General features: G+C 33.5%; 1 protein-coding gene across 1 annotated transcript in view; it reads left to right on the forward strand.

Annotated features, from left to right (window-relative positions):
* The first annotated feature begins 254 nt into the window (after positions 1 to 254).
* knockout (Stork-head domain-containing protein knockout) overlaps positions 255 to 12,538 on the forward strand; it is a 263,079-nt gene continuing 250,795 nt past the window's right edge. The window contains exon 1 of the mRNA XM_073085004.1: positions 255 to 643. The gene's annotated coding sequence lies outside the window, so the exon portion shown is untranslated. The remainder of the gene's footprint in view (positions 644 to 12,538) is intronic.

Here is a 12,538-nt window from a genome sequence, read left to right on the forward strand (position 1 = left end):
TCCAGAACCTGATGCCCGGCCCTAATACACCATTCCAATACCCCATTACTACACTTTATTTCATTTTATTATAGATCTCTGCTCTTATTAAGTTTAAACGAACATCGTTTCTGGTGACTAAGCAATGAAAACCGCACGCTAATCTGGAACGTGTCGCGAGAGCGCCGCAGTAGAGGATTCTGCAAGTTCGTCACTCACACAGAAGTGTGTGTGACGACGAGGAGGCTTTGACTGCACACTTGTTAAAATTAACATCGCGCGCCAGTCTGCACCGTGCCACCGCCCGCGACGCACGTGCCGGACGGCGCCGCGACGCCGATCCTCCGATCGCGAAAAAAGTTTAACACACGAAACTTTCTTTAGACTTTCCTTTCAACCCGAACACTGTTGAAGTGGAACTGTCTTCTTTTCATCCGGCTAACGTTGAGAATGACCTTTCCTAAAACCGGAATTCGGTGCCCTCCAGAACGGGTTTAGTCTCGGGGCCCGTGGCAGGACATTCGTGAAGTGATAACTTGATTTTCAGTGCTGTGTTCAGTGTGAGTGACTGGATTCTTCGTTTCCGTTATATAGATCGATTTAAGGAGGACTGGTCTCTGCCTCTCGAGGTCGGCTGCAAATAACAGTGCTATCAAAAGTTTCAGTAAGTAACTTGTAGTGCCTAGATTTCCGCTATTGTGCGTAAAGTCTCAAGGTCGCACTGAAAATACATTTCGTCAAGATCCAATTTAATATTTGCAGTGTCAAAACAGTAAATAACGTTGAGAAATTCAAATTGATATTTTCAAATCTACTTCATGAAAGAAATTTGCAGGTTGAAATAAATAACTAGTAATTGGATTTGGTATCAAACTGTGTCGATATTGCTGCCTGCGTCCTCACCCTTGTCTCGATAGAACTTGAACCAATATTTTACGACGGTCGATTTAATTTGCTGCGACTTTAAAAATCTCGGTCAGCCGGCAAACAATAGCTCTTTTTATCATCTTCTTGTAATCAGTACGGTCATACATATAGTTCAAAACAATAAAATCAATCCGGAGAAAATAACAACTTTGCCTAACTTATTAAGATTATAAACTTTGATAGCGATGAAAACAATTGACAGATAAATAAAAAAGTCGTAATAGAAATTGTATACAATGCGGCAGCTTTATTATAATACGACGAAACGCAAAACTAGGTTATAACGGCAGTTTTGTTAGTTTACGTAAACTTCTTAAACAGTATATGAACGCTTTGCAAGTAATTGGAACATACGTAATAATGAAGGTGACCGGTCGACATCCTGCTTTGCATGTAAATGGTATATCTCATGTAAAAGAGACTATGTGCTGTTTAAATAATACTAAACTTAAACAGTAGCAATATAATAATTTACATATTAAGAGGTTGGTCAGTCGACCTCGACCGTGTCTTGAGTTGCATCAATCGAAAGTGCCATGTGTACCGAGATTCTATTTCAAACCGAACAGATGTGCAAAAACCAATCTAAAAAACGACTATTGAGCGTTTTGTTGCCATAAAAAAAAGTTCCGCCGTTAAATTTATTATTTTTTACTTCCACGCCAAATTCGCTCTCGACACCAAGCGTAAGTAATGTGGTTTTCTTCTATTTGTACGTGCAGAGAAATTATTCTTGACACTCGCCGAGCAATCTTCGTGAACTTTGCTTGATCTGGTAGACCTCGGAGTGGATGGGAACTTTTTGTTACATTTTTTATTTGGCCTCGATCGCTACCTCTATATTAAATATCGAATTGAGATTTCATTTCATAACTGTAGATGGCATTGTTAGATAGTAACAATGAAGAAGGTACATAAATGTCACTTCCTCTTTTTTCGTGCCAGGTCAGATTTGAAAAATATTGACACCCTAACGAGATATTTGATGTTTAGTCAGTGTTACAGCAAGACAGACAAGGTGTCGTAAATAATTTCGAAGCAAACTTTTATATAGTTAAATTTGACCAAATCAAAAATAGGACTACTTAAATAGCTCAAACAAGTGTTATAAAACACGTCCTAGTAGATTCATTCGTGCGTGTCCTATCATTCTCTGATTGAATTACGAAGAAGCAAAAAATAAGAGGATATATTATTATTTACTATATTATGTGTTTCTACATTATAAAATTAACATCGTCATCATGTAATGGTAGTATTAAGGAATATAATTGGACATTTAAAATATTTTATTAACCTACTAAGTTAACATCGAAACTCGATCTTTCACATGTATAACCCAAATATTTCGATAATTTGATGACTTCCTTAAAAAAACTACCTTTCAAAATCAGTAAGTTATATCTATATACTGATATTTTGCCCACTATCCCACATTATTATTAATAGAACTACCAATATCTTGTCTTATACCTTTATTTCTAACCACGAATAATTTAACAAGAGCAGCACAAAATACCATTGCTCATTGTGTACTGACCTGAGAACTAACTTTGTACATAAATTTATTTGGTCACGTAAGCACAACAAAGGCATTAGAGACCGAATATCAAATTCTGCATCGCACAACGACAGTCCATTCACTTGAAGTGTTACATCGAGCAAGATGAATGAACTGACTAGTTTCTAAACACGTGTGAGCATAAATTTTGTTAATAGCTCGATGTTTTGTATTATTATTGTTTTTCCCTACTTCAATCTCAGAGTGATAACGCCCTACGAATTTATCTTAAACTTCTATATCAAATTGTCAAGATTATCTTCGTGATGTAAGAAATGGACAGATCAATGCCATTTGCAGTGAGATCTGCAGATAATACCATTTAACGCTTTTATTTCACAGCAGATAAGCTGTTTTAATATTCTCATTAACAGTTTCAACCGTACTCACTATTGTATTAAGAAGTGTTCTTGCGAGATTCCGAAAGTGGTTGGGTCTAGTTTCTCACCTTGTAGAATTTAAACCACGATAATCAATAAAGACTAAGTCATTACTGGTTAATTTAATATTTCATCAACTCATTTAGTTCTAGCTTTAATCAAGTAATAAGGGCTTAAGATATTACGAACATTAAGCATATTACTCAAATGAATCTTACGGTGTAGGCTGGCTTTTAACAGATCATCTAAGTATGTTGCAATTAAATTGTCAAAATTTATTGCAGCTTAGCATAATATTATGAATCGGCTTATTTCATTTGGAGATCAAATATTATTTGGCCTTGTGCTTATTACGTACCTGTGCTTACGTGTACTTGTATTGAGAAACGCATGTCAACTTTATTACAAGTTGTTACATCGTTACTGAGATCATGACTAAAATATTATGATACCTTGACACATAGGTTAACCTTGGGACGTTTTAGTTTTAGTTTTATTTTGCTGTTAATTTTTCTATAAGTATAGCTTCCGGATGTCCCTAAGTAAATGTTGAATAAGTGTGCACGGTAAACAATGTTTATAGAATGTCTTTGGCACTATTCAAAATTGTGGTATTTGTCATTTGTAAAAAAAAAATACCAAAATTTTCGTTAAATATATGATATAGAGTCGAAATAAGCCTAGGTATGTATGTAGTTGGATATATTTCATGATTTATTTAATTAGGTTCATCACAATTTCCTGTTGCTTTATAAATTACACCTGATATATACATTATGCAGAGGAAGAAACAATGACGACTTGGTAGGTAGGTATTCTTAAAGGAAACAAAAAACTGACAGGATCTCCTCTTTAAGAATAAATGTCGTTTATGTCGTCTTTATAAAGGAAATTCAAGAGTCACGGTAGTAATTGCAAACTCGTGGAAGTTGTACAGAACATATTCATGGTAGTACGGTCATTACCGTGGGCTTTACACCGCATTAAGATTGTATTCATCATGTGTGGCCTTCGATACGTCGTTCGTGGTTCCACTTTGAATAGCTAGTAAATATTGACCGACACATCTGTTAAGAGTCCATTGAAGCTTAGTACTACTCAAATTTCGAGAAATATGTCGAGGCCTTTATTAAGCAATGCAATCATTGATGTGATGTGATTGATGGATTCAACCACTCTGTCAATATCAAACGCCGCTTTGTGAATTTCTACTTAATTGGTGAAAGTGTTAAGATCTTTCTATCCATTTACTATTGCCAATTTACCTTTGTGTAATTTTAAGACTGTTATTTGTCTTGTGATTTATATGGTTATGATATTTTTTGTCAGCTTCTGTGCTACTTAAGTTTAATATTCGGTCATTACTTTTAAATCCGTACCGGTGGCCTAGATGTTGGCGTAATTTTGCAATTAAATGGTAGAGAGGTCAGATATTTAGTTAATATATATTTTAAATTTGGTGCTTTATTGATTTAATTGTGTATAATAATTGAAATTACGTTTTAGTCATTCCACAGTTAGTCATTATTTCTTCGTTAAGTGCGATGTTATCCAAGGCCATCAATAGTCTAGTGATTACCGTTAAACCATTCGAAAATTGCAAACTCCACTTCATTACGTAAAACAATCACTTCGACCTTTAGGGTGTAAATCGATAAACGATTCTCACACTTATTCATCCAATTGGGATCAGGGTGAAGTGTATTTACAGCCTTAATTTCTGTTTTAATTATATACCGTGGAGCTGATAATTGTGAATGCAGTACCATTGTTTCCATTGAAATCTTCGAAGTGCCGGTCCATTTATATTCTGGTTTTTGGGCTGTAACTTGATTAACACCTCACTGACCGCATTATCAGAAGTTGCAAGGGCCGGGTTAATTAAACGTGTACACAAACCTTGTTGCGTCCATTCTACTGCACCTGCGTTCAGTTCTTCGTTCCCACTGTTAAATTTAGCCTACTTATTTACACAGAATCAAAGACTTGTTTTACGTACATTATTTGCTTTGCTACCATTTCTTACTTACTTTCTTACTTTGTTTATGATACCAACTTTCGAAGCAATAATTATTTTCTTATTTTCTGAATAACTTTCTACATTTCATAGTTTTTAATTAACTTCGTTTAGTATTATCAGTTTAGGTTTAGCGATAAATAGAACTAATGAATATAGTAATATATTGCTTCATGTCTTCGTTTTCTCATCGTATGGCTATGTATGTTCCATATAAGGGCTTAAACGAAATAGTCGTAGTTTTCTGGGGGCGAGGCAGAAGCGCATGTTCCATACTTGGACAAAATTATATCACGTACGATACCTAAACGATCTTGAAGCCAAAACATCAAAGGTTTCCTCATATGTTCCTTCACTTAAGATAACCATGTTCGGAAATAATGCCATTATGTAAACAATTAAGGAAAGCTACATCTAAGGATTATTGCTTAACTTAGGATGACACCCAAAGATAAAGGTAGGGTCATCATCAGTTTTGTAGTATTATAATAGAGATACTATTACTTTGTACTTATTTGTACTTTCAACTTTGTAGTTTTTGTAAAGTCATTTTGATAAGAAGTAGACCTGTATGAATGATAAAAGTTTTCGTTTCTCCTTTGAGTTTGTATCTACCATCTAAATGATTTGAACTGTATATTTCAGTGCTATAAATAACAGTTTCTATTTAAATGGTCTTGATTATTTTATAAACACATTTATCGTGACCTTATATCAATATATTATTTCGAACGCCACAGTGATAACGAAATATTATTTATTGCTGCGTGTTTAAGGATTAAACTATCGATCATAACAATAGATTTAGTGGTGAGATTTCTAAATCAAGTTGGAATTGTGATATACCTTTTCCACTAAGTATGAGTTATTATGCTTAATAGTGTTATATTTCAGAGCAATGGTAATTGAGTCATCGATAAAGAAGTACGGAAGGAAAAGTAATAGTTGTTATCATAGTAGTAAAATTCCATTTTAATTATGCTTCAGATTGAAATTTAATCGTTCTTGCTTGCAAATCGTCAGATATGGATAAATCATTGTTTTATCGCGTTGGATGGAGTTTGTAACAATTACTTAAGCATACTTTCTGCTCTCCTCCATTTCTCTTGAGGACGGAACTTTGAATGTTGTTTGTCAAAAATCATAATTTATATGTAACTTTTCATAGCGCGAACATTGAACAAATTAAGGTTTTATCAAATGTTCATTGACCTATTAAGACCGTCAATTTTAAATAGGTCCATCAAATCCATCAATCAATTTGTAGGTCATAAAATTTTAAAAATTGACCCATTAATGTTGCAAAGACATGTTAGCAAGGTCATCTACTGAATGGACTAGTACAGCACAATGCTCATTGTCTACCGCAACAATGGCACGATCTGCAGACAACGCTGATAAGTTATCGGGCAGCGGAGACTCGTTGAGTTTGTACTGTAACAGCTGTTTAAACCCTACTTCTTTGTCTACATGTTTTAGTTTCAACGGAACTAGATCATCTGGTTAGCTTGGTCGAAACCGAATCATTGACAGCAATAAATGAAACCGGTTTTTGTTGTAGGAATATTTCTTTTAGAAATTTTTAATGTAACATGTATGTGTTTTTGACGCGAGCAAGGTTTTCGATATATAATAGCTAAAAGTTTTCGGTTTTGAATACAGAATGAAAATGTAAACAATTATACCTATTGTATACTGATGAAATGTCGAATTTAAGAAGAATTCTATGGTAAGCTATTTTTATGTATTTATTTCTTATTTAGTTCTGAATAAAAAAGTATTTTAGATACAGCGTAGTCAGAAAGTGCCTCGCGAAAGAAATTTCTCCAATGTCAGTAACAATTGGTGGGCGTTTATAAATATTTTTCGTCAAAGTCGACGATACAAACAGCGTTTTATTTCATTAGAATTAGTTAAGTCATAGTCGTAACCGTTAAAAGAGAAAACAAATCTGTTTCACTTTCATTTCTGGCTTGACGCGTTTTCATTATCAAGGTCGTTGTATAAGTCAGTTGGGTTATTGTTGATATCGGCGCTACGAATGTGTTTACAGACATCTTTCTAATCAATAATTCATTATAGACTGCATTCAATGCTTTCGTATTCGTACATTTGAAATTCTATGTCAAGGAATTTAGTTATCATCATATCCTTCTGTTTAAATATTTTGCATTATTTATACGAAAGTCACGCAACGTAATTTACATTGTTTCTCTCGCTTTCATTATGAATATAAATTATCATATAAGAAGTATCATTCTTATTACCTTACGATTATCCGAATTTTATTTACTTTGAGTGCTAGAATAAAGTAAACTATAATAATTGCAAAAACGCAACTTCTCGTTAGGCAACAAGTCTAAATATGGTTTAGTGTTAGTTAAGTAATCTGGATTTATACTGGCCTGTGATGATTAGATTACGACGGTCTCACGGAAGGCAATAACGACGCATTGTATCGAAATATCACCATTAGTTCCGCTCGGATTTGCTTAAGTAACAACAGCGACCCTACAAATCAATTCCCTTTCTCTGGCGTCATATATTACGTTGACTGCTTCCTTACATTTCTTATTTTCGGTATTAATTGTTTTCCCACAATGTGTAATTGCTCTTGCATAATGTTACATAATGTAAGATTTTGCAGTTATCTTTTCGTAGGAGTGGGTACGTCATACATTCATCATTACTATTGTGTTTTTTATCCATGTGGACTTATCCCATTGCCATTCATGTCTATGTCCATAATGTGCAACAACGTACTAAGTGCTTGGATCTCCGATTTTTCAAATTCTCTTATTTTGATTTTGCATAAATGTCAGTGAAATTCAAAAGGCAGTGAAATTCAAAAGGATGCAAATGCAGTGAAATTCAAAAGGAATATTTTATGTAGTTTAAGTATTTCTGTAATATAATCAAGGATTGTTTGAAGTCGTGGATTAGCAATAAGCCAGCTATCGTGTGATTATGTCCTGGAGCTGTCATTACTGGGCAGAGCTGTGTACATTCGTAATTGAATGTTGGTGGTGGAATGAAGGTAATGTCATGTACCAACGTGCTAGTTGTGTCCTTGATTGTACGTCTGTAATGCGTGTAATATGGTTCCACGTTAGTCGGGAATGGATTATATTGAACTTTACTATTATTTGTACTTCCTTTTTCACTTCATAAATTCAATTTCCGAGAGATGTGATTGAGATTTATTAAAAAAAGATAAATACAATAAAGATGGGGTTGTTAAAATAACTGAATGTCACAATTTTGAACTTAATGTTGAACATGTACTCGTAGTTCCTGTTTTCAAGAATTTATTCCGCGTTGTTGATTGTACTCATTTGGATGTCAATGCTTACGTAAATCTGTTTATAATGGTAATATAGCTTACAACAGTTTATACACTCTCCTACTTACAAAGCAATAGCTCGGATTTATCTATTTAAGGAGAGAGATTTTACTTTCTTGTTTCTAGGTTATAAAGCCCAGATTAATATTCGTAATGGCTCCCACTTTAAGTCGATTTATTCCTAAGACTCCACAAATCGATCTAAATTTAATACCTAGTTTTATCTCATTTCGTTTTTACGGTACGATATTATCGTTAGATTAAAAATTAATGATACTTTTTGCAACCGTGTTGAAATCATTTACCTAACCATCTGTAATGAGCAAAACATTTATTAAAAACGTTCTAAGCATTTAGTTTGATAATGTAGATAATCATTATTTTAAGAGAGATCGTTGATAAATTGTAACTTTGATTAAATATTTAACAACTTTTAGGCAATGAAGGAAGTGAAATCTACTAAGATAACTTTGATAGAGGTAACCAACCCCATCGTTGAATGGACGGACGTAAGGATCAATACGATTAGGTATGCTTTTAGTCCCCTTGCAATAGAGTTGTGCCAAGATTGACAACTCCTGGCATACGTCACTCATGCGTAAATTGACAGGACAAAAGACAAGGTAGACTTTGAGATCAAGGATTTTGTATCGCTAATGCATTACTCCGGTTACGCGCAGTCACTGGAGCTAGTTTATCTCTGCCATATTATTATAATGTTTTGTTTTGATTCTGTTGTTGAGTAGATCACGAAAGACAGATCAAACATAATATATCAAAGATAATTTTGGAAGATAATGCAGAAAACATAAGACTTATCATAAAGAGACTTCTGAATTTAAAAGTGTCATTGACCGTTCTACGATTCTAGATAGGGCACACAAAATAATTTACAATTTTTTGCTGGTGTTGTTATCTAATAATTATGAGCCTGCTACTTTGCCTGAATTGTTTTCGTGCATATTCATACACATACCACGTTTTTAGGGTAATAAATCCTATATCTGTCTCTACGTGCTTTTTCAACCTTGACTAACTTTTTAATTCCGACAAATTTATTAAGTTTAGCAATTTTTTGCATTACATAATCACTTAAAATGTTACTATAAGAACTATTTAAGGGGCAGTCTCAAAAACAGACGGAAATCATTACACATCGTATAAAGAAATATTGGTTTATAATACTTAAATCGAATAATATCAAATCTTAAAGATTCGAAATTGAATTTTACCAACCAATTCATAATCGGACTGAAATCCCGGCGTTCTTCGTACGAATTGCGGAATCGATTCCTGTAATTGAGCTTTATTTGTGCATTCACTATCTCTTAGGAACATTTGCATTTGTGGAAGCGAAGCAGGAATGACTCGGCTCAATCAATTAACGTCTCTCTGTTTTGAAAGCGGAATATAGTAAAATTTATATTCGTGTCAGGAGGAGATTACTCAGGATTATTCAGGATTTTTGTTTAGAGGCTTCGAGTAAATATATGTTAGGTCCTTTATTTGCTTTTTCTTTCAAAATTGTAGGTATGCTGAATGAAGTTGAGTGAATATACTTCATATAATTATTTTCTATAATATATTTGTCAGTTGTAAGAAATATATATTTTTGTAAATTGGAATAATTAATTATTTTTATTTATCTCCCTATATATATTTCGATCCCCATATAGTTAGAGATGCCTTAGAACCAAGAAAAGTTGTACTTACTTTTAAAAATATTGTGGTAAATGCGCACACCTATTTCCTAGGACAATCAGTTACCTGTTACACTGACGTTGATTACAACCGATTCAATTACAGAAAGTTAAGGATGGTGTAACGTCTGAATGTATGTGTAATCTAATATCTGACGGTACAAAGCGAGCAGTAGGTATAATATCCGGTCGCTTTTCTCGCGTTAGCCATGACACTTTCATTTATTTGAGCGATGACTGTACTCTACGGTCAATTGGTAGAAAAAAATTAAGTTAGTTAAATATTTTTGTAAATCTAGGTTCCGTAGTTTTGAAGTACAAAAATCTGTTACTTATTTATATATTTAGTAGAAGTAGCAAATATATAAAAAAAATGTATAACTTGATTTAATGGTGAAGGAAAACATAGTAAGAAAACTTGAAGGCCTGAGAGTTGATGAGAGAAAAATACCTATGCCCAGCAATAGGTAGTAATGCGTTGATAACCGAAACTCATATAATGATATATAAATACGTTACACAGAGCAAACTAAATGTCAGTTCATATTTAAATTAACAATTAAGTTCAAACACAAAATATATGTAATTGAAAAATTGTAAATGCTCCCTTAAACAAAATAAATATAATTCTATAGTAACTATAACTACTATACTTTTTAATGCAAGACCACTGTCTCCGACATAGTTTAAGAGGTTTAGTTAAAGTGGTACTTATTAAGGTTCTTTAATGTACACTTAGGGATGGGATTTCGTTTCATTGCAATAATAAAATTGCCTAATAAATACGCAGCAGACCTAAAAATAGAATTGTCGTAACAATAATTACGTACATATAATTGCGCGAAAATTATACGTCAGTAAATTTAAGCAGCAATTATAATTAAATAATTTACTTTTACCAGTGGCAGTGGCAGTGGCAGTGTATCGTAAAATTGGTTTGCTTACGCTTACCATATTTTATGTATATTTAATGCATAGTTTAATTCCTTCGTTTTATATGTCTTCGTAATCTGAGTTTAATTGTGTGTATACTGTTTCGTCTTCAGTATTTTATGGCATGAAAATTATATGGGACGAGCTTTTGCCCGCGGCTTCGCTCGCGTTACGAAGTAATATTTTCATCCCCTATTTTATCCCCTTGGGGGTAGAATTTATTAAAATCCTTTCTTAGCGGATGCCTACATCATAACATCTACCTGCATGCCAAACTTCAGCCCGATCCGTCCAGTGGTTTGGGCTGTGTGTTGATAGATCACTATGTCAGTCAGTCTCCTTTGAGTTATATATATTTAGATTCTCAGCAAAATCGAAATGTTATAAAGAAAGCTAGGTAAGGTTTTCGGACAAAATGTTTTATGGAAGTTTTGAGGAGTAATACACTGCCACGACTTTTAGTTATATAGCCCAGATTCAGGATTAAATGTCTTAGAAATTTAAATATTCTGGTGACTCCTGCCGTATTTCATACCGGTTACAAACAATAAGTTACCTTCAATATTAGTAACTGCTTGTTTTCTACCTGTAGAGCTTAAAATACAGTTATCTAAAGTAAGTGCAGGTTAAGGGTTAAGTGGTAAATCCACGGACATATAGACCTTCAATTGAAGGGTTAATTATTTTTCCTCTATTTTCGATCATACAGTCGTTCAATTTAATACTACAATGTCCCGGCTCGTAAGGCCTCGGACTAGTTTTGAATTGATTAATATCTATTGCATTGAACAAAATCCTTTTCACTTTCAAAACTAATTTGTTTAAAGATTACAAACAGTTCCCACGGAACCCTAACGAGACGATGGCAATGGAAAGATTAGCTGAATTTCTTACATAACGTGTTTTCTGTAATCAAACAGAACATATTCCTCGATTTCTAATATAACACTAAAACAGTTGTTATCAAGTAATTGATTTTGTGATATAACGACTGTAACAATATTTTTGTGCACTAGACGTATTACAAACAACTCTGTTTCTTATGCCTGTTGTTATAAATGTTATAACCGTGTACAATGCTTCGGTATTTGTTGTTAGGTAACAACTGATCTTTTTTACAACAAATCACAACACTTTTTTCTAGTTATGGTTACATCTGTAATATTAGACTCATTTTGTTATAAGTGATGTGTATTCTACGTGACTTCGCACAGGAATGGACTGTTTTAGTAAATTATAATATTTGGGCAAATATTGTCCTTTGCTCAGTAAATTTTGGATTTTAATAGGTGTCCTAAGTAAAGACTTTGCGTAAGATGTTTATGAAATTTGTATAGATAGACTGCCTTTGGTAGGTCGCTTAGATTATTTATTGCGTAAATTAATTAAATTATCTTGTATAACAAGGAAACGTGATCGGAAAATTGTTTGCCTACGTAGTAGTACTTTATATGCCTGTGTATAGTTTGCAAGACACATTTTACAATATTAAGGTGTTCTTACTCTTGATATAATTAATTATTTATGTGTTATTAATAGAGTACAGTAGCGCAGGGTTTCCTTGAGGCTTTTGATTTGTACTTTCAACCCAAATAGTAAAACTTCCTTTACTCCCTTATCTACTTTTATGAGAATTGTAGCTTCTAATTTATAGTCGAATGGCGTCAGGCGTTCTGATTTAGTCTCTTTAATTTTGAA

Source organism: Epargyreus clarus, unplaced genomic scaffold (assembly GCF_041222505.1).
Source record: "Epargyreus clarus isolate Ecla_fem2 unplaced genomic scaffold, WU_Ecla_fem_2.2 ptg000021l, whole genome shotgun sequence".
NCBI lineage: Eukaryota > Metazoa > Arthropoda > Insecta > Lepidoptera > Hesperiidae > Epargyreus > Epargyreus clarus.